General features: G+C 41.3%; 1 protein-coding gene across 1 annotated transcript in view; it reads left to right on the forward strand.

Moving 5' to 3' along the window:
* The window catches only part of STK39 (serine/threonine kinase 39), a gene marked incomplete at its 5' end in the record, with an annotated part of 389,113 nt that overhangs the window by 335,601 nt on the left and 32,914 nt on the right, over positions 1-20,598 (forward strand). The gene's annotated exons all lie outside the window — the stretch shown is intronic.

The following is a 20,598-nucleotide window of genomic DNA, read 5'->3' on the forward strand; positions in this document are numbered from 1 at the left end:
TTATATAAATATGAACTGTGTTCAACTTGACAACTATACAAAGAAAAAATATTTCACTTTGGCATAGAGCATTGTCATCTAGAGATTTGAATGATTTCTTAGTGTGTATTTTTCCATCTTCTATAATATAAAGCAGCTACCATTTAAATAGGTTAAAAATCTTTTCTTTTCCCCATCAGAATTTTCTCTTGAATTAGAGTACATGCTTAGGGCAACATTAAAAAAAGAAAAAATCAAACCACCTGAAAGAAGCAATAGTATATGCTATGGAGCAGTGAATGTTATTACCACTTTTATTACAGAGATTTATTATAATGCAGCAAACATACGTTACAACGAGTCTTCAGCACCTCGCTTCAAGGTGATCTGCCTTTAGTATGGGAACCTTTACAAACCACAGTTTGGATTGAAGAGGGAACAGTGTAGTGACATGGAGTGATTGCTTTTGTGCAGAAGCAGAGCAGTGCAGAGATTAAATGCACTGTTTGTAGACTGAAATCATAAACCCTTTTCAGTTGTACTTAAACGCAGTACTCCCTTAGGCAAGAAACAGGAGACATTTTTGGGCCCTGTGTTAAGTGGAAAGTGATAGGATTGACAAGGCCTCCTGGGGGAGTGTTGGTTTAAAAAAAAAAAAAAAGGTTAACTTTGTAAGATGCAAAAGCTGGTGAAGGCATGTATAAATTTGTTGATCTTGCCTGGCTGGGATGGCTGACAAATCAAGAGAGACCAGTTCTGAATCCCCATTTCAGTTGATCCCTAAGAGGGATCCCAAGGATCACTGATACAGTGAAGCAGCAGAGAAACTTGTTTCTTTTGACTCCTCTGTAAAAACCAGCCAATCGGAAGTTTTCTCTGCAATAGCAGCGGAGGGGAGGGGACAGGAAAATATAAAACCCAACTCCTGTTCAAGAGGCAACAAAAGTTTTGAGTTTTGTTCAGTCCTTGTGATTCATGATCTTTTTGAGTCTCTTGAACGGGTGTCAGAGCCTCAGCAGTAGAGGGAACAGCAGTAGGTACTAGCCTGGCCGCTTGTCTGTCCTGCTCAGCAGCTCCTCCAAGGTCCAATCCAGGGGCCCGACTCCACAGTGAGTGAACCTGGGGAGAGGCAGCAGCCTTCCAAGTGCCTGCTGACTTCCTTGCTGGGTCTTTATACCACCATCTCCTGGCTTTTAACAACATATGTGTATATATTTTTTCCTGTAAGTGGAGTTTAGAACCAGATGTTGGAATCTCTGTTTCCTGAGAGGGAGCTGTGTTTCTGCATTCGTTTATACCATTTTCCTTTGGCGGACCTTGAGCCTGGCTGACTAGTTATGACTGCACTGGAAGCTGCTGTTAGCTATATATATTCCTCAAAGCGCTCTCAGTGGACTTTTGGACATACGCTCCTGGCCTGGAGTGCTCTTTTCCTGCACACAAGAATCCTGTTCAAAACCTGTCTGCCCTTCAAGAAGCACCGTAAATGCCATCTCCACACACGCTTCTCTGTTGCTTGCCCTCCATAACAGATTCAGGAGGACAGCGCTTCCTCGTCGTGAATTCCAGAGAACTGTGTGTTATGTTTAGGAACATGTGGCTTTCGTCCTGCTCTACTTCCTGGTGCCGGCTTTCTCTTTGTCTGGAGTGATGAGGGCCATTAGAGCAAGCCTTGTCTTCTGTTTTATTGAATCTCTACCATCCTTGCCACACAGTTAATAAATATGCCTGCCAATAAACGAATACATTTGATCCCATACGGCAAACTTAATGCTGGAATGTCCATGGATTTGATAATTTATATATGTTGTTGTACCTTCTCAAGACTGAAGAGTAATTCACCATACTTGATGTTTTCCTATCTTTCTGCCCCCTTCACCTTTTTCTCTTCCATAAGAATAGACTGCTCACATGACCTCAGTGTCTTGCCTCACGGGAAGGAAATATGGTTGGTCTAGAAGGCATTCTTTCTTCTTGCACTTCTTGAAGCTTCAGTGTTTGTCTCAAAGCATGGACCCTGAAATGCCCATTAGCATTCTTGGGTGCTTATGAAGAATGCACATTTCTGGATCCCAGCCTAGAGCTTATGAATATAGAAATTTGCTTTAATTAATTAATTGAGAGAGAGAGAGAGAGAGCTCTGTAAGTGCATGTGGGGGAGGGGCACAGGGAGAGGGAGAGAGAGAGTCCTAAGCAGGTTCCACATTCAGCATGGAGCTTGATGTGGGGCTCCATCTCACAATGGTGAGTGAGATCGTGGCCCGAGCCGAAATCGAGTCGGACACTTAACTGACTGAGCCACCCCGGTGCCCCCAAATTTGCATTTTTTAACAAGCATCCCAGGTGATTCTTAGACACAGTAGGATCTCATGGCCACTGCTTTCGTTTCTGATTGCAGTAACCTTTGGAAAGTGTTTTAGCTTATTGTATTGTCTGTATCTTTTCCAATCTCACAAATCTCTGTTGCCCTTTTTTTTTTTTGCCTTATTTGATTCTCCCTTTTAAGAGTCTGTTTTCAACTGTATCAGTTAACTTTTTAAAATTGGAGTGTGTATAAATGCTAGAGGTGTGTGGAGAAGCTTCACTGGTATACATTTTTACCTTAATGAGTCAGTACAGTTTTTATGAAAACTGCTGCCATTTAGGATGCTTTTATATTTCTAGATAACAGCAAGGTATCTTGAGTCTACAAAGTATGTAAGCAACAGAACCTTGCTCATTCATGAGCGTATGGTTGGGTGTGTGATGTGCCTTGTTCTCTCATCTATAACCAGGGATATTTGAGTCTGTTGTGAGTGGTCTGGGATTTATTGAGCAGCACTATGCTTTTACAATGAAAGTCTTGGGAAAGAGTGAACATATTCTCTTATATTCAGTTCAGTGATTATGCTGTGATGTTTACTGATGTTGAAATTCAGTAAAGGAACACTTCCATTAAAAATATTGTCTTTATTATACAACTGGACTATAATTTTAAAGTGGTGACAGATAATAAAAAAGGAAGAAAACTCCTTAAGCCCTTTCTGGGTTTTAGACAGGGTTGAGGTTAGTTGAGTGATGTCAATAAATATAGTTGAGTGATTCCTGATTAAAAGTTGTTTGTGTGTTAAGTTTAATAGTCTAAGGAATTAAGGACTATAAGTGGCTTGGGAGAACTATACTGATTGCTTTCCTTATATTTACCAGAAATAAATGTTGAGTGGTTTAATATGATGCATAGGGTTATCATTTTCAAAAATGTCCCACTACAAATTTGATTGTAGCTCATTGCTCCTAGCTTTCCAAGTATCTTTTTTTTCTCTTTTAAAATATCTTTAGGGGCACCTGGGTGGCTCAGTTCATGATCTCACAAACCCCATGTAGGGCTCTATGCCGACAGTTCAGAGCCTGGAGCCTGGTTCGAATTCTATGTCTTCCTCTCCCTCTCTGCCCCTCCCCTGCAAGCTCGCTCGCTCTGTCTCTCAAAAATGAATAAAATTCAAAAAAGAATTAAAAAGTTTTAAAAATCTTTATTGAGGTATCATTCCCAATATATGAAAATTTATTTTAACATGAAAAAAGTAGTAAACAAAAATGATTTTAAAGTATTTACAAGTGTTAAGCCGGTCTATCTAATATAAAAGTTCCATGCATTCAGATGAATGATTACCATTTCTAGCTGAATTCAAATACTTAGAAATGGAGCTCTTTGGAAAGGGCTAGAGTCATTGTTGATGATTAAATATGGAAAGAGCTATTCGCTCTTTGCAGTGCTGGGAACAAGTCTGTATAAATGTGCAGAGCACATAGAAGCACACACTCAACATTAATTTAGTCACAAACCCAAGTTAATATATTTTTAAGTGTATTTGATTGCAACAGAAAGACAGACTTAAGTAAAACATAATTTAAAAAAAATTTTTTAATGTATTTTATTTATTTTTTGAGAGACAGAGGGAGACAGCACGAGCAGGGGAGGGTCAGAGAGAGAAGGAGACACAGAATTTGAAGCAGGCTCCAGGCTCTGAGCTAGCTGTCAGCACAGAGCCCAACGCGGGGCTCGAACCCATGAATCGTGAGATCATGACCTGAGCCGAAGCTGGCCACTCAACTGACTGAGCCACCCAGGCGCCCCAAAACATAATTCTTATTTTGAGTATAGTTTTTATAGTCTGTGACCATCCTCTCCCTGCCCCCCCCCCAATTTAAGGAAATTAAACAGAAGAAATGTTCTCTTAGGAGACCAAGTCAAAAGCTAAAACGATCTTCCCACACCTGTGATGAAGTTCACCGTCTGTAGTGCGCGCGCGGGCGCACAGAAGCAAGGACGTGAGGATACCGGAATGAGGAAGAGAAATGAGAGTCACAGGATGGGAGCAGGAGGAGCAACATGAGCGGTGCCCATATTGCCGCTTTATTCCCCACAAGCAAGTACTTTTATACAGACAGCCACAGGTGTAAACAGCCCCGGGAGATTGCCAAAGCTTGAAGCACAATCAACATTCCAACTCAAAAGGCATGAAGGTCATTGGTACAATTAGTCTAATCCCAGAGAAACTGGGGGCAGCTGCCAGGGTTGCAGGGGCGCGAGAAGTTTTGCTCACTCGCACTCTCCCTCCTGGCCCCTTGCTGCTGCCTCCCACACCCGTCAGCCCCATCCACACCCTCTGCTTATCTGAAAATTCTAATGGAAAATGATTGATTATCCAGGTAAAGGTTGGCAGACTTGCTGTTTATAAAGACACTCTGATTTAGGAGGGAGGGGGCAGTTTAAAATTACCTTTCAAAATATGGGCAAATGTTATTTCCAGGAACTTGTAGAAAAGCGTAAAATAACATCTGTAATTTTCCCCAAAGGTGTTCTTGGTTTCTTTATTACACGATTATGAATTAGTGCAGCAGTAAACCATACTGTAAGCCCTAATTTTGTAATTAACTTTGTCACTTTTTATTTAGTTAGGAGCGGTGGATTCTTTTTAAAACCACAGATGTAGATAGACTCCAGTTAGGATATGTACTTTATTTCACTTAAGTGAAACAAGAGCTTGCAAATGGATTATGCCTATATATTCACTAAATTAGCAGAACCTTGCTTTTTTCAATTACTTCAAATTGTCCTATTTTAATTTATGTGAATCCATATTTTAACTCTAGAATCAGATATGCCTGAGGATTGTATTCAATCTAGCCAAACTTTCTGCCTATAAAATTATAATAAACTCCAAATTACCAGCCCCTACTTGTGAGAATACCTTTCTGGTAAAAGAAAAGTAGGTTCATTCTGGTGCAGGAAACCTAGTCTTTCTAATAGTATCCCTTTTTTAACACTACCAGCTGTATAAGATTTAAATGGCTCTTTTCCTGAAGTCTATTCTATTAGTAGATTGATTTGTTTTTGGCTATAGTTTGTGTGTGTGTGTGTGTGTGTGTGTGTGTATTTACCCTCCTCAGAAGGCCTACATGAGTTCAAACTGTTCCATCGATAGTACAGTGTTGTAGATCCAAGTACATGCCCAGTTGTGCTTGTTAATAGATTCGCAGGCTGATATCCTAATCCCAAACCAAATATTTGGGTTTTTTTTCCCCCTCTACTAATTGAGATAAAAGAAAAGATACTGCCTCCTAATTTGTTCTCTAACAGAAAATAGAACTCCTTGTTTACCTAATCAAAAAATTTCAAAGCCACAAAAGAAAATTAGGTCAACATTTTTGATGCAATGTAGGCTTGTCATCACTATTTTTCAGCTTCATGTCTAATTATAATGTTAAATTTGATCCTGTAGCTTGCTTTTGCTTACCATTTTTTAAAAACAAAGAAGATCTTCTTGCCAAACCCATGAAAACCTAGTTTTTATTCTTGCACTGCTAGGTTGAGCATCCAAAAGGGTGTATAAGGACGTTTTCAGCCCAGATTCATTTGACGACTAGGAGAGACCCTGACTGACCGATTGTTATAGATTGAGAGAGAGGTCCTTTTCATCACGTTTACACTTTTCCCATTGTATCATTGACATTCGTGCCTGATTATGTTCCTGACCCATGCTCATCAGAAGCAGCCACTGTACCGTGTAAGCCATGGCAAGCATTCTGTAACTGCTGATTTTCCTGGAGGATTTCTTTCTTTGGTGAGACCTAACAACCACCCAGTAGGAATCTGTAGTTAGGAAAGCATTTGAATAACCGCGGGTGCAAACTCACGGACCCGGCTCCACAGTCCTCTGGCCAGATACACTGTGACAGGCTGCCAAGAAGGAGCCTCCCATTAGACTTGGGGGGAGGTTTGTTTTTTCTATTTTGGGGGGGGGGGTGTGGGAAGGCTAACTTTTTAACAGCAAAATGCTTTAATCTTCACCTCAGGGAACTTGGTCTGCCTTACGAGGTTTGTTACTTGAAATAAAACATCCCATTCAAAGTATCCTTTCAGTAATAGACCCCCAGGAGGACTAATTTGTAACACATTTTGAGACTTCATACTAGGTTGTGATTGTTAGCTGGGTCTTTAGAAACTCAATATGCTCATGTTTCTTTCTTCACTGATGAATGGATACGGGGTCACAATTCTGCCAGCTCTCTGCACTTTCTCATTTGCCTGTGATATGCAATGCCAGAAGGACAGGAAAAGGCTTCCAAATTGCTTAGGCTCTAACCTTGCTTCCCTTCCCTCTGAACTATCAATTCTTCACATATTTTTAATGTTTTGCTTCTGATTCTTGTAGTTGTCAGTGGAACTGAGTAGTAAATTGAAAATGGCATGCACTGGAAATTTAACATCCAGTAGAACGGTAGAATACAGATTAGAGGACATGATTTGGACAGCACTATTCTTAGGAAGCATAAAAATATTATAGTTCTGAGGCACCTGGGTGGCTCAGTTGGTTGAGCATTCAACTTTAGGCTCAGGATGTGATCTCACAATTTGTGAATTTGAGCCCCACATCAAGCTCACTGCTGTCAGTGCAGAGCCCGGTTTGGATCCTCTGCCCCCCTCTGTCTCTGCCCCTTCCCTGCTCATGCGCTCTCAGAAATCAAAAATCAAAATCACAAAACAAAAGAAAGCAAACCATTATGATTCTAGGCCCCTGCTGGAGCTCTCAGGATTTCTTTTCTTTTCTTTTTTTTTTTTTTTTAATAAAGTTAGCTTTAGTGCTCATAAAATTTGTTATCAGGTAAGGAATGAGTATGGGAAATTTTTAATATATTTTTTAGGATAGATCTTTTAAAATGTCAAAAACAGAACTTTATGCTTCAAATAACTCTGAATGGTGCTTTCTATAGTTAAGTAGCAGTTACTAAATTTAATCACTCAGGCTTCTTGCCATAATCTGAAACATCCATGTTATTCAGATGTCTGCAGACCAAATAGTTGTTAGCCAACGACAACAGAAATTCCCTGGGACATTACTGAGTCCCTAAAGGAATGTGGCTGCGGAGTCTTTAAATCGCACCGTCGTGCTGGTTGCCATGCAGTGGGCTCGCTGGCTCCCCTTGTTCGCGCCCAGGAGGCTGAAGCACTGTCACAAGTATCACCAGCCAGCTCAAAGGACCCGGTGCCCACAACAGTGGTGCTGGTTTTCTGAAGGTCCTGGGGTTCTTCCTTCTTATTGGGCCAGAGCGGTGTCTGCGCCCATGCAGAAGTGGGGACAGGCCTCTACCACACTTTGTCATCCAGGCCCCAAAAGCTGCCCTACTTCGCTTATTCAGTAAACAGAGCATGTGATCTACTCTCTGCCGAGTATGCCTAATGAACAAAACGAGTTCTTGTCTGCATGAAGCTCCCAGTCTAACAGGAGAGGTAGACACAGATGTGAGGAACATTATGAACTGTGAGATGTGCTCACGAGGAAAGAAGTGCTCTTTTGTGCTATAAGGAAAATAATAAATAGGGGTCCTCATTTAGATTCAAGAGCAGAGTCAGCCCCTCCGAGGAAGAAACATGTGAGTGAACTCTTAGATTCAGCTGGTCACGCAGGGCAGAGGTACAGCTTGTGCAGAGATAATGAACTTTGTAAAGCATGACCAGTGTGGCCAGATCTGGTGAATGAGGAAATGGTGATGTGAAAGAAGGCCCCAACCAGGACACCAGGGGCACATAGTCAGGACCTTGTCAGTAGCCATGCACCATAGTGCCTTGTTAAAACCAAACCCTAGCTGTTTAATTTGATTTCATTTGAGTCACTATGTAGATAAAGTATGGAACCGAACCTTTCCTGCCTTTTTTCTATCAAAGGGCAAATAAATGTTTTCTTCTAGCCTCAGGCATCTGCAGGAAGTCTGTCGGCACAGTTTACATGGGCTCTTATCCCTTTGTGCCTGCACTCGATTCCCACTGGACTGAGCTGTGTAGGAACCACAGAAGGACAGAACAGTAGCTTTGGGGGACTTGAGAAATAAAAGCTAAAATGACGTTTCAACATTTCTGTGTTCATTTAAGTTTGAGGGCGTTGAAAAGTGACTTGTAATTTAATGTTTGGGGACCAGGAGAGCTTCAGAGATGCCTTCTAGTAATTCTGAATCCAATTATTCTATCAAAGGAAAATTAGGATTTCTAGAAAAGGGAAGACTTGGACATTAATTGCAGATATTTGCCTTCATGTATATTCCCAAGGAGAATGAAGTATATTTTCCATTTCATAATATTGCCTTAATCTCACACAAATTGTGGTGTGGGCCAAGGTAGCACTAATATATACAGTAGAACTATTATCATTACAGTAGAGTACAGAAGACATAAAATATTCATGTTCTTTGGGTTAAAGCAAACTTGCCATTTCAAGCCCATTAATTGCAGTAGAATTTAGTGAATTTTCTTTCAGGGACTAATACTATAATTACCTAAATTAAAGTAGGCATTCAGGTTAGCCTGATGTTCAGAACGCAGGCATAGTAAAATAAGTTCTTGTTGAACTACCTTTGTCTTGGTGAACTGGATACACAGCTGAGACAATGTTTTCTCACAGTGGTGATTTCCAGAGTGATCATAAACCAATAAAGGTGTCTGATAGTGCTGGTCATTCCTTTTTTACCTTCTCTATACAATGTACTTTCTAGGGGGGAAAATCTTTCCAAAATTTCTGCAGTAGGGAATAGAGATAAAAAAAACATGAATGGCATAGAATTTCTGTACAGAACTCTATTTAGGCTCTGTTTTTATATAGGCCATTTTTATACTGACATGTCCTATAATTATTTAAATAACTGAGTGCATCTTCTATACCTACACACAGGACTGCCAATGCGATTTTCAGGGCCAACCACAGAATGAAAATGTAGGGTCCCTTATTCTAAGACTAAAAAGTTCAAAACAGTCCCAACAGAGGATCATGGCGAGCCCAGCTCCTCTGTGCCTGGGGCCCTGTGTGTCTGCACAGACCGAAGCCCCTGACCAAGGACCTGGGAAGGAGCAGCCACGTTTGAGGACGCCCCCCCGACTCTGTCACCTGTGCCGAGGAGCTGCTGCCTGTGTGAAGCACCTGCCCGTTGGTGAATTGCTGACTGTGAGGTCTTTATATCGAGCTAAACCCATTCTATTTTAATTTCCGCCCAATGCAGAATTCAAATACTGCTTCAAAGCCCACCTTTATTTCTTCTTCCTGATGAACTTCCTTCAATGGCAGTAGAGTGCTTTACACCTCCTCCACCTCATCTCTCTTGCCACACTCTCTGGTTTTTCTGTATCCTTCTGTAGGGCAGTGTCCATCATTATCCTGTACAGACCCCAGAGTCCTAATGTGATTGGGGGGTTCAGAGCTTATACATAATGGGAGTACCACATTTCCTCTAATGGCATCAAATACCATACTAGGATTTTAGATAATATAAATACCATTTCTTATAGTGAACTTGATAGCAAACTACCTACACTGTTAAATTGTTCAGTGGTTTATTATGAAACTATTCAAATTTGCAAGACAAAAAGTATGTAAAATGCTGCAGACTTCCATACTTTTCATCGAGATTTAATTATTACTGATCAGTTTGCAGCATATTGCTCCCCACTGCATCCCGGGACATTTACAGTCTTTTTTCCATCTGGCTGCTACTTCCCTAACATACTCTTGTTCTGTATTTGGATAGTTGAGTTTTATGACTGGAAGGCGTTAACTTTGTCTAATACTACTTCTCTTTGTTTGGGCCCATTACAGAGTCTCTATAGCAGTACTAGAGACCTCTCTCCAGGGAGTTCTAAAGCCAACATTCTTTCTGGCATAATTTTTAAGTTTATTAAGATTCTATGAAATGAACCATGAAAGCATTATGCTAAGTGAAAGAAGCAAGACACAGAAGGTCACATATTATATGATTCCATTTATATGAAATATCCAGAATAGATAAATCCATAGAGACAGACAATGGATCAGTGGCTGCTGGGAGCCAGGGGGATGCAGGGATGGGGAATGACTGCTTAGCGGCTGTGGGGTTTTCTTCCGGAGTGATGAGAAAGAACATCTCGGTACTAGACAGAGGCGGGAGTCCCTCAACGTTTTGCATGCACTAAATCGTCCAGTTGTTCATTTTAAAAGAGTTACTGTTGTGTGAAATTCATCTCAGCAAAAGACACTGTGTGAAATTACACTTAAATATTTGGAATTTAGCATCGTACATAAATACCAAAATCAGTAATGTTGATATTTTTTTTACTAGTAACTGTATTGTGAGTACTGTTTACTATATACCCAGTTTGAAGCACTGCCTTTTCCATGGCAGGTGGGAAGGCGGTTATTGATAGTGTAGCAATTCTTGCAGATACCTGGTGTTCCAAGAGCAAATTAAGTTCACATAATATTTGAAACTGTGGTTTCCTTATGCTCATAACAATTGGGAAGTTCTGTAACTTTTTAGGAACATCTTAGGTATTGTCCTCTCTTGCCATTCACTCAAGCTGTTCCCTGGTGTAAGACTGTATTCCAGATTGGTGAATGGAAGTTTTCCTTTAGGGAGACTCCAAAGGAATATCCTTTGGACAGAGTTGTAAAAATTGCTTCATTTGTATTTAGCCTATTAACATTCATTTCCAAATAAAATATATTATTCCTAGCAGATTATGGTATTTTAAGGAACTTATAAGAGAGAAGAAATCTTTCTTTGTAGTCCAGTATGTTTTTATCTATCCACTATGAATGCAATCAATGCCTATCAGAGAACCACACTGGGTAAACATTGACTCTTAATGTTTCAAAGAATTTGAATGATTCTCCAAGAAAACATATTTTTCAACTGGAATGGTTTAAGCTACAAGTAACAGAAAATACTTAAAGTGGCTTAAACAAGAACTTTAGCTCATAGAACTGGAAATCCAGAGGGAAGGGGGTGGGGGTGGGGTTCAGGGCTGTTTAGCACCCCAGCAGTATCGGCCAACACCAGGTTCTCTGAGCCCCGGTTCCCTAGATTTGACTATATACCATGGCCTGGCCCACACTTGTCCTCAGAGGCTTCCAGCGGCAGACAGTGCTGCACGTTTCCTAATTCACATTTGGCTTTTCATGGTCCTTACTAAGGAGCAAGGAAGTTTCTCTCTTAGAAGCCCCCTTTGCCATTGATCCACATTAGCTTGTCACTCATCCCTAAACAGACCTAGTGGGGATGGGGCTGAGAGTCCCAGGAACTTACTGTGGGGTATCAGGCACAGTTTCACCACTGGCCCCATAATAATCATGTTAAATAGTCTTATATCATCTTCTTAAGTCGTCTGCATTCTAGGAATAGAAGGGTCTTCAGAATATTTGCTGATTTTAGGTTATGCCATGGTAGTGTCACAGTCTTTCAAATATACTATTTAATTGTGCTATTTACAGACAAATTTCAAAAGTGAGGAATCTTAGAAGAAAAACCAAAATGTGCCTTCATGTGTGCTCATATTTCATTGGTGAGCATCCCATACTTGACAGAAGAACAAAATCTACTTTGTTTATGCACCTTTACTTGGTGTGCTGTATAGATTTGTTTTTAATAGACAACCTGTTTCTTAAAATTTTTTTAAATGTTAATTTTGAGAGACAGAGACACACACACACACACACACACACACACACACACACACACACACACACACAGTGTGAGCAGGGGAAGTGCAGAGAGGGAGATACAGAATCCGAAGCAGGCTCCAGGCTCTAAACTGTCAGCACAGAGCCCTGTGTGGGGCTTGAACTCATGGACCATGAAATCATGACCTGAGTCAAAATCAAGAGACTAACTGAGCCACCCAGACATCCCTAGACAAACCATCTTTTAAAGTTAGTGCACTCTTGGTGCCTCATTGCTGATTGTGTTGTTTTGTTCCAGTCTCTTAACTACGTTTGGTATGCAAAATTCAGCCTTAATTATGTATTATAGACTTTCTCCTGACTTTACACCATGACTCCTTTTGTTTGAGTATGTTAAAAAATAAATCCCCAAACTGTGAAAAACTGGTTTTTAAAATGACTTCAGTCCACATTTTCGATCTCAGGTCTTAATTTAATCACAGTTCTTGAAGAAATGAACCTAGACAGTCTTAATTGAATGTCTCTGTGCCTGTGGAATTCTGTTCCTCTGTTGGCATACCAAAATTGAAATCTGTTGAGCTTTAAGTTTAACTGCAAAGCCTCTGGGCCACATTTTAGTCGGTAACTCATCTCACCACCTTTTTGTTCTGTTCCGACTCCAGTTCCTGACAGCTTCTTCAGTGTTTTGCTTATAGTGCCAAGGCTGCATCCTTCTGGCGCAAGGTTTGGATCTTGCCTACAAATGTATCTTGTTTGGCTTGGGCAGTGTTTTTAAATTTCAGATTTAGTTGCCAACGTTTAAAAAGTGAGAGAGCTGACATAAGAATCCAGTTTGGGCTTGTCTGAGAAAAACCAGATCTGAAAACAATTGGGCATGAAATCCTAAGTGGCAAAAAATCTGCCCCCTCCTCTCGGACTGCTTTATATTATGTCCCGGGCCCCTGAAGACTTTTGAGTTTCCAGCCCGTGTAGAGTGCATCAGTGCTAAGCGATGCCATCCAGTTCTCTTCCTTCATAAATAGCATGCTGTCTCTGCAGACCCAGATAAATTTGAAGATTATTTTTCTAAGCAGAACACAAGCATGATTGTTCTTTCTTTGATCAGGCTACTGATGTAAAGTGTCTGCAGCTTTTTAAAGATTCCCATTTCCCTTACAACTCATTGGAAATCACCAACATCTTAGACAAGATCTTGGACCAAAGGAATTATGTGTGCACTTAACAGTCGAGTTTTGGTAAAGGTTTAATACCAGACCAGTGGAACATGAAGTCCTAAACTGTTTCCTGTGAGGAAGGCAGAGCCGCACACACCGGTGAGGATTGACCCTAGGTAGCTGAGGAAACACAGAATCCTCAGGGAGCCAGGCCCTTGGTCAGTTGTAGCTTGGGTACCCCCAGGAGCACTCCAATTAAGAACACCCATGGTGAGGGTCAGCCCTGCTGATACTCCATCTCCTATGCAGATTCCCTGGTCATTCGTTAATACGTTCCTGAACCCTGCTCATTAATGCCACACTCCGTCAGTGTGTCGTTCCCACCCAACATGCAAAACCGCAGCATTAACAGAGCATGCGGTATTCAGATGACTAGCTAATAAAAGCAGCAGCAGCAATACATGGTGTTTTTACTCAAAGATGACTATAGTATCATCCCAACATCCCATTATTGTTTTTGAGGATTATAGTTTTGACCTAACTTCAAGACCTCTTCCACTCCATCAGACAAACCCACTTTAAAACTAAAGCACACATCTCCTTACATTTTTTCAAGCAGATCATCACTCCTTCCCTCCCCTCCCTCACCCACCCCCCAGCCTGTTCCACATGCCAGGGTGCCATCCAGGGCTGAGTATTCCAAAACTTAGGACAATCTAAGACCAGGCACACAACTTAAAGTGATGTTCTGTTCTTGACTTAGTGTTTCTGTTCTGATTTAGACGTTTGTCATGGGAAGTCCCATCTTTGGGGGAAGTGCATTAAGTTGGAAGAAACACTCATGTTCCCTTAGTAGTGACTTAGTTGGCCATTTTAACATTTTTATAATTAATAGGATTTTGTCATCTAGCAAGGTTTGATAAGTGTTTATAACAACTACTAAGCATTCCATATAATAAATGTTTGTTACTTTACCCAACTAAGTAATTGGAATTGTCCTTAAAATTAAAGCTAGTCTGTGCCCCTTCACTATGGCAACCACTTGAAATCCAAGTTCCTAATAGGTCATTGCCACCTTGGACTCTATTCGAGCACTGTGGGTGGTAGTGCCTGGTAAAAATGTAATTTCTGAAAAATGCTGGTCATTCAGTGGCTTTGTTGAGTGAGTTCATTAATCACTGGACTAAGCTCCACACAGTGTGTTTTGTCTGCTCTGTTGACTAGTGTAACCCAGAACACTCAAATGGAAGAATAGGATAAGACTGGGTGCCTTGTAGATATCCAATAAATAGTTGTCAAATGAATGATCTAATTAACACATACCATTCTACTTACTATAAAAATGTGTGAGGTTCTTTGTGCTGTTGGGTTTTGTCAGTCTTCATTACATCACTGGCATGTGTTAGCAGTAAAAATTGGGGGTCTGCATTTGTACAGTTCAGATTTATAGACTAAGCAGGAAGGGCATTCCAGAGGTTTCTGTCTTCCAGAATTATGTCTCAGAAACCAGAAGCTGGAATGCAGTCATTTCTTACTACATTACCCCAGCAAGAATAAATTCATCATTTTTATCTCACCATTTCTCATTAAGAGCCTAATGCCAATATCTTGTCCAGAGCAGCGCCAGATTTTGCATTCTGCTTAACTAAGAATTGAATGTATGTTTGAACAGCAGACTGTGGGCCTTTGGCAGATTAACTTTTGGAAAAGGAAATATATATATATTTAACTGACCTCCAGCCAGTTAGAAATAAATCCTTTGCATAGTCTTGCCAAAATGTCATTTGGTTGTGAACAGGGCTCCTCATTTGTCCTGCGAGACCCTGCGTAGCAAATGTCAGGCCACCTCAGACTCTTCTGTTTCTCTCTTGTTCTCCGAGGCAGCTGCGTCTTTGATAAGGTGGTTTTGTGAAGAAATATAATTGGCATCCTTTACTTTTGTCATTAGCTATATTTTTCCCTTAGCGAACTATCTCTAGGATGAAGTGGTTTTTTTGGTGTTTTTTTTTTTTTACTTTAGTTTCTAACAGCCCCTTATTTGGTGTTTAACTGTGTTTCTCCTTTCTGCCTAAGCTTTTAACCTATTGCTTCCTCTCAGTTAGCCCTGGTATTATATGACACATCAAGTTCTGTTCTTAACAGGAACTGGAAATTTTAATCTACCATCTCTAGGCTTAAAAATAAGTTCATGTATATGCAATCTAGGTGGACAGCTTTAATCATGATTTTCCTGTTGCTTAACACCATGCATTTTTAGCTGTGCTACTGATAGATGATTGATGTGTTTCATTCTTTTAGTTCAGAATTTCTTGCAATTTAAAAAATCCCCTGTCTATAATATATATGATGTAAATGACACTCACTTGGACTATGTTTCATTTTTGCTCTCCTAGAAAAACATGGCTGTTTCTGGATATATACATAGGGTTGCAAGCTTACAAACAGTATCCTTTTTAAATTTCTCGAGTAATTGTTCTGCACTTAGAGTCCAAATCGTCATCTTCGTCTCATTACCTCCATCACCGACTGCTGTCTGGCCGTCCTCACCAGGACCTCCTAGGCATCCAGTTTATCACCACTCTTCCAGTACTGGTTGAATGTTTAGCATCTTGATTTTGTTTGTTCATGTTCTTGCATAAAAATCAAATGAGTGGCTCAGTCCGTTAACTTCAGCTTAGGTCATCTCACAGTTCATGGGTTTGAGCCCCATGCCAGGTTCTGTGCTGACAGCTCAGAGTCTGGAGCCTGCCTTGGATTCTCTCTCTCTCTCTCCCTCTCTCTCTCTCTCCCTGTCCCTCTCCCTCCTCTTCCTCTGCTCATGCTCTTCTTTCTCTCAAGGATAAATTACGGGGCGCCTGGGTGGCTCAGTCGGTTAAGCGTCCAGCTTCGGCTCAGGTCATGATCTCACAGTTCGTGGGTTCGAGCCCCGCGTCAGGCTCTGTGCTGACAGCTAGCTTAGAGCCTGGAGCCTGCTTCCGATTCTGTGTCTCCCTCTCTCTCTGACCCTCCCCTGCTCGTGCTGTCTCTCTCTGTCTCTCAAAAATAAATAAAAGACATTAAAAAAAATTTTTTTAAAGGATAAATTAAAAAAAATTTTTTTTAATCAGATGAAATCCCTGCTACTTCTAGTTCTTTGGGGACAAGGGATAGAAATGTATTGGGTAGCAGAGGGAGTTCCACCTGAGAATAACTATGTAGGACAGTTGATGTGATGATTTGCCCGTCAGGATAAATATCCTGATGTTGTTACTTATAAAACCACATGTTTGGTCCCACATTCGCCACAGATTTTTTTTTTAAGTTTATTTATTTTGAGTGAGAGAGAAAGAGCACAAGCAGGACAGGGTCAGGGAGAGGGGAAGAGAGAAAATCCCAAGCAGGCCCCATGCTGTTAACACAACAGATCAACTCAGGGTTTGAGCTGATGAACCCTGAGATCATGACAGCTGAAATCAAGAATCAGATGCTTAACCGATTGAGCCACCCAGGTGCCTCTCGCCACAGATGTTTTTATTCCTTGTTCTGAGGAGTGACTAGCTTTATTGCTTAGAGGATGAGCTAGGTGGCCATTCTTTATGATGGCCGGAGTGGGTTTAAAGCCCTAACGTAGCTCACAAGTGATGGAACACTGATCACACTCTTGAACCCTCCCTAGCCCAGTGTCAGCCACCAGCTAACAGATGTCATTATTGAGGACAAAAGTAACAGCTAGGAGCTCCCCTTGGTCTATGGGGCTGAGCACTCCAGGTAGAGGGTGGTGAACGTCTTCAGCACTGCTCTTGATTACAGCTGTAGGTCATCGGTTCTCCCGTTTATCACTGCAGCTGCCCTTCACCCCCACATGGAACATAAAGCATAGGGAGGCAGTTAGGCTGCCCACCTTGTAACCCCTTCTCCTGCGAGAGGCAGTTTTCCAAGTATACCCGATACCGTCGTTTTTAAGGTGGTTTTAAATATGCTCATTTTCTCAAGAATTTTACGTGTGAGCTTGTAAAGTCATCATTAAATGTAAACTAAGTTTGCTCCATCACTGTCTTCGAGTCCAGCAAATTATTTTTCTTTCTCATATTAACAAGGGGAAGGCTTTGTCTAAGGAAGAAAATGTTGTTGTTGTTGTTTTTCCTTAAAGCAAGAAATAAGATGTAGACGCATCAGCAACAAAATAATCTTCAAAGCAGCTTCTCCTTTCCACAGCTTTAACTGGGACTGGCTGTCAAGTTTTTGAGTAGTTGAGGTGTTTGAAAAATCATAGCTGAAAAGGCACTAAGATCAAAAAGATGATGGAATTGTATTTTGGGACATATCAGCCCTAATTTTTTCTAAAATGGCCATGCTGGAGAACGTGGAGGGCTTTCTGATAATGTTGCACTTCTTTCTTGGCTCACTCTTCAGGTCCCCAAGGGGACCTTCACACAGGCCTCCGGACTGCTTTGCAGGAGCAAAACTAGCTTTTAGGCAAGATGAAGCCACGTTGGTGCCAGCTCTTTGATGTGGGGAGGGGACCCCATATATGAGGGGCACCAGTAGTTCCTCTTAAGTCCTGATTTTTGAGTACCTGCCGTAAAACAATAAGTCTGTGTTAAGGTGGTAGGTATCTGGGAGGCAGCATGCGCTGTGGCTGTGCCTGAAAGTTCTGGTGAGCCAAACTGCCTCGTTCAGAGCCTGTCTCAGCCCCTTCCACGCTGTGTGATTTTGAGCAAGTTGCTTCCTCTCTCTGTGCCTGAGTTTCCTCTGTAAAACGGAGTGGATGCTAGTTCCAACATGAAAGTGTAGGGCATGGTATGTACAGATACATATAGAGCATGATTAGTCTCAGTAAATATGTTATCATTAATTATTAATATTTTACTTATCCAGAAGTAACAGTTTCACTATTGTCATTGGCAGAATTCTTCAAAGTCAAAATGCAGAACTGTCAGCCCAAGGACTTGCTCCACCAGGGGTCATTGTCAGTCAGTGAACTTAAAATCTTATTAAAAGGAATGCAGAAAGACACGATTATGTGGGAGTTATTTGGAAGTTTCACTATTCCCTGGGTGACTCAGTGCAGACTGGTCTTTGTGAAAATATGAGGACCTCTCCCAGACGGGGTTACCCTCTGCCATGCCCCCCTAGGATTGATTGGAATTCCAGGGACCATCTCCTTAATGGTCTCTTTTATTAAATGATTGGACAGCCATGAACAGAGCATATCAATAAAAGAATTCTCATTTACCTTTCACCTTGGGAATAGCATGTCTTCATTTTTCTCATAAATGTTCTGCAGCCTTCCATATTAACTCTGCTGCCATAGACGTTTCTATGAAGAGGAGTGATGCTATCACAAAGTTTACATCCTTGCCCTTCTCACAGTTGGCTAATCTAAATCTGCTAATCCTCTTTTTAACACTCTAAAAGTATAGGATTATGGTAAACCCAGGGAGGGGGAAGGGGCCAGGGGAGGGGAGGGGAGGGAGGGCAGATGGGCAGGCAGGCCTTCGGCTAGTGCCGGGAACCGCAAGAGGGCCAGGAGCTGCCTTGTCCTTACTTGTTCCCCAGTCTTTTGAATCTGGAATCAACTTCAGTTGCAACTCGCAGCTTTTCACTCAATTTTTTCCATTGGGTAGGAGAAGCCAGATCTTCCCAGAGTTAATGAGATCTTGCTGCCTTAAATAGCATCGGAATAAGCAGCGCTGCCTGGTTCTCTCTGAGGCTACGCATGCAGCCCACAGTCTTGTTTGCCCTTTTCACTGCTGTCAAACATTCTTCTGATTTTTATTCCTCAGTGCATTATTGATGATCATCCCCAAGTCAGCATCTCTTTCCTGGCTCCTCTTCTGGATTTTAATTGCCTGTGACTCCTCTTAGTCCTTGATCTCATTACTGCCCATGCCATGAGCCCCTTTTCCACATCCTCCTATGAGCAGTTCCCTTCCTTAAGCTAATCAACCACTTTGTTTACACAGACGGGCAAACTACCTGGGCCTCATAATGACCTTCGGTGTTCCTTTCTTGTCTATTCCCTGGCCAGACGTGTTTTGTTTGTCTCCTTCTGTTCTTTATCCCTCAAATCAGTGTGACATCCGTTCCGCTTATTTTTTATCTCCTACCTATAGTAAAACATCTAACTTCACTTGTTGTGCTCAGGTATTTACTGTATTTCAGCCGTATCTGAAGGCTGAAATACAGCAAATATGTATCTTCTCTATTAGGGAGGGTAACAGAAATCTGAAATTCAAATAGCTTTATTGTGTTTAATATACTTGCAAGGAACTTGTGATATCTGACCCCTTTGTAAGTACAGAACATTTCTGAAAGTTTGGTAATCTTCTCATTCAGAAAGTCCAATATCATTACAAGGACCAAAGCCAAAATTATAGTAGTTCTCTGGATTGTCTTGGTTGCTATTTTTAAACATAAAAGTGATTTGGTCTCCCCACCACCCCCACTAGTCCTTAGAGACCCAGCACATCCTCATGGCAGGCCCTCTCATTTCCCCTGCCATTCTCCTAATAATTTCTGATAATGACAGCAAAAAAATATCTTTTTGATAATTATCTAGACTGTGTTTGGCAGGAGGGACAAGGCTCTTAAAGTATACATTTTAAGATGGTCTCTGTTTTCTCCATTCCAAATAAGACTAGAATTTCTAATAACTCGGTTTATTGTGCAAGATGATGGTGCTGGCCAAAGCACATATAATTGGTGAATACCAGAGAAATAGTAGGAGAAAGATCCTGTGATCTCAGTTTTGGCATACTCAATGTTTCCCTCCATCCCAATATGCTGCATTTTACTTAATGAATAATCTAGAAGTGCACATCCATCACAACAGTGAATCTCAGGCTGCCAAGAGTTTAAAGGTAAGGCTGTTTGAAAACAATTGAATTTCCAGGGTATTTATTTCTTGAAAATACCTTCTTATGACATGTAGTAGGTGCGGAATTACTACCTTGATACCCTAAAGCATGTAAGTTAGTATTTACTGTTTTTTAAAAATGTTTGTTTATTTTGAGAGAAAGAGAACATGAGCAGAGGAGGGGCAGAGAGAGAGAAGGAGAGATAGAATCCCAAACGGGGACAGCACTTTTAGTAGAGAGCCGGATGAGGGGCTTGATCTCACGGGTCATAAGATCTAATGACCTGAGCCAACATCAAGAGTCAGATGACTGACTGAGCCACCCAGGTGGCCCTAGTATTTACTACTGATAGTAATGCCTATGTGGAGTCCTGGAGGCTGTGTTTTACTATTTAAGGAACTGCTTTTCCCCCTAAATTCATGTCGTATATCCACCAAGAGGTCAGTAAGGCTAGTGGCTTCATTAAGATGCTCTGGCGGGTGATAAAGTTGTAACAGGGTGCACTGTGGAAATGGGTCATGGGGAGATGGAAACCTTCTGTAGACATCCTCAGATGTAAGATAAACAACTTCCTCAGGTCTTAAATGACGTACAGAGAGTTGTGCCTGAAGAAGGAAGGCAGCAGTCTGGAGCCCCCTGCACGTCCCCTCTAACCTCAGGACACAT

The sequence above is a fragment of the Suricata suricatta genome, chromosome 3, assembly GCF_006229205.1.
Source record: "Suricata suricatta isolate VVHF042 chromosome 3, meerkat_22Aug2017_6uvM2_HiC, whole genome shotgun sequence".
Lineage (NCBI taxonomy): Eukaryota > Metazoa > Chordata > Mammalia > Carnivora > Herpestidae > Suricata > Suricata suricatta.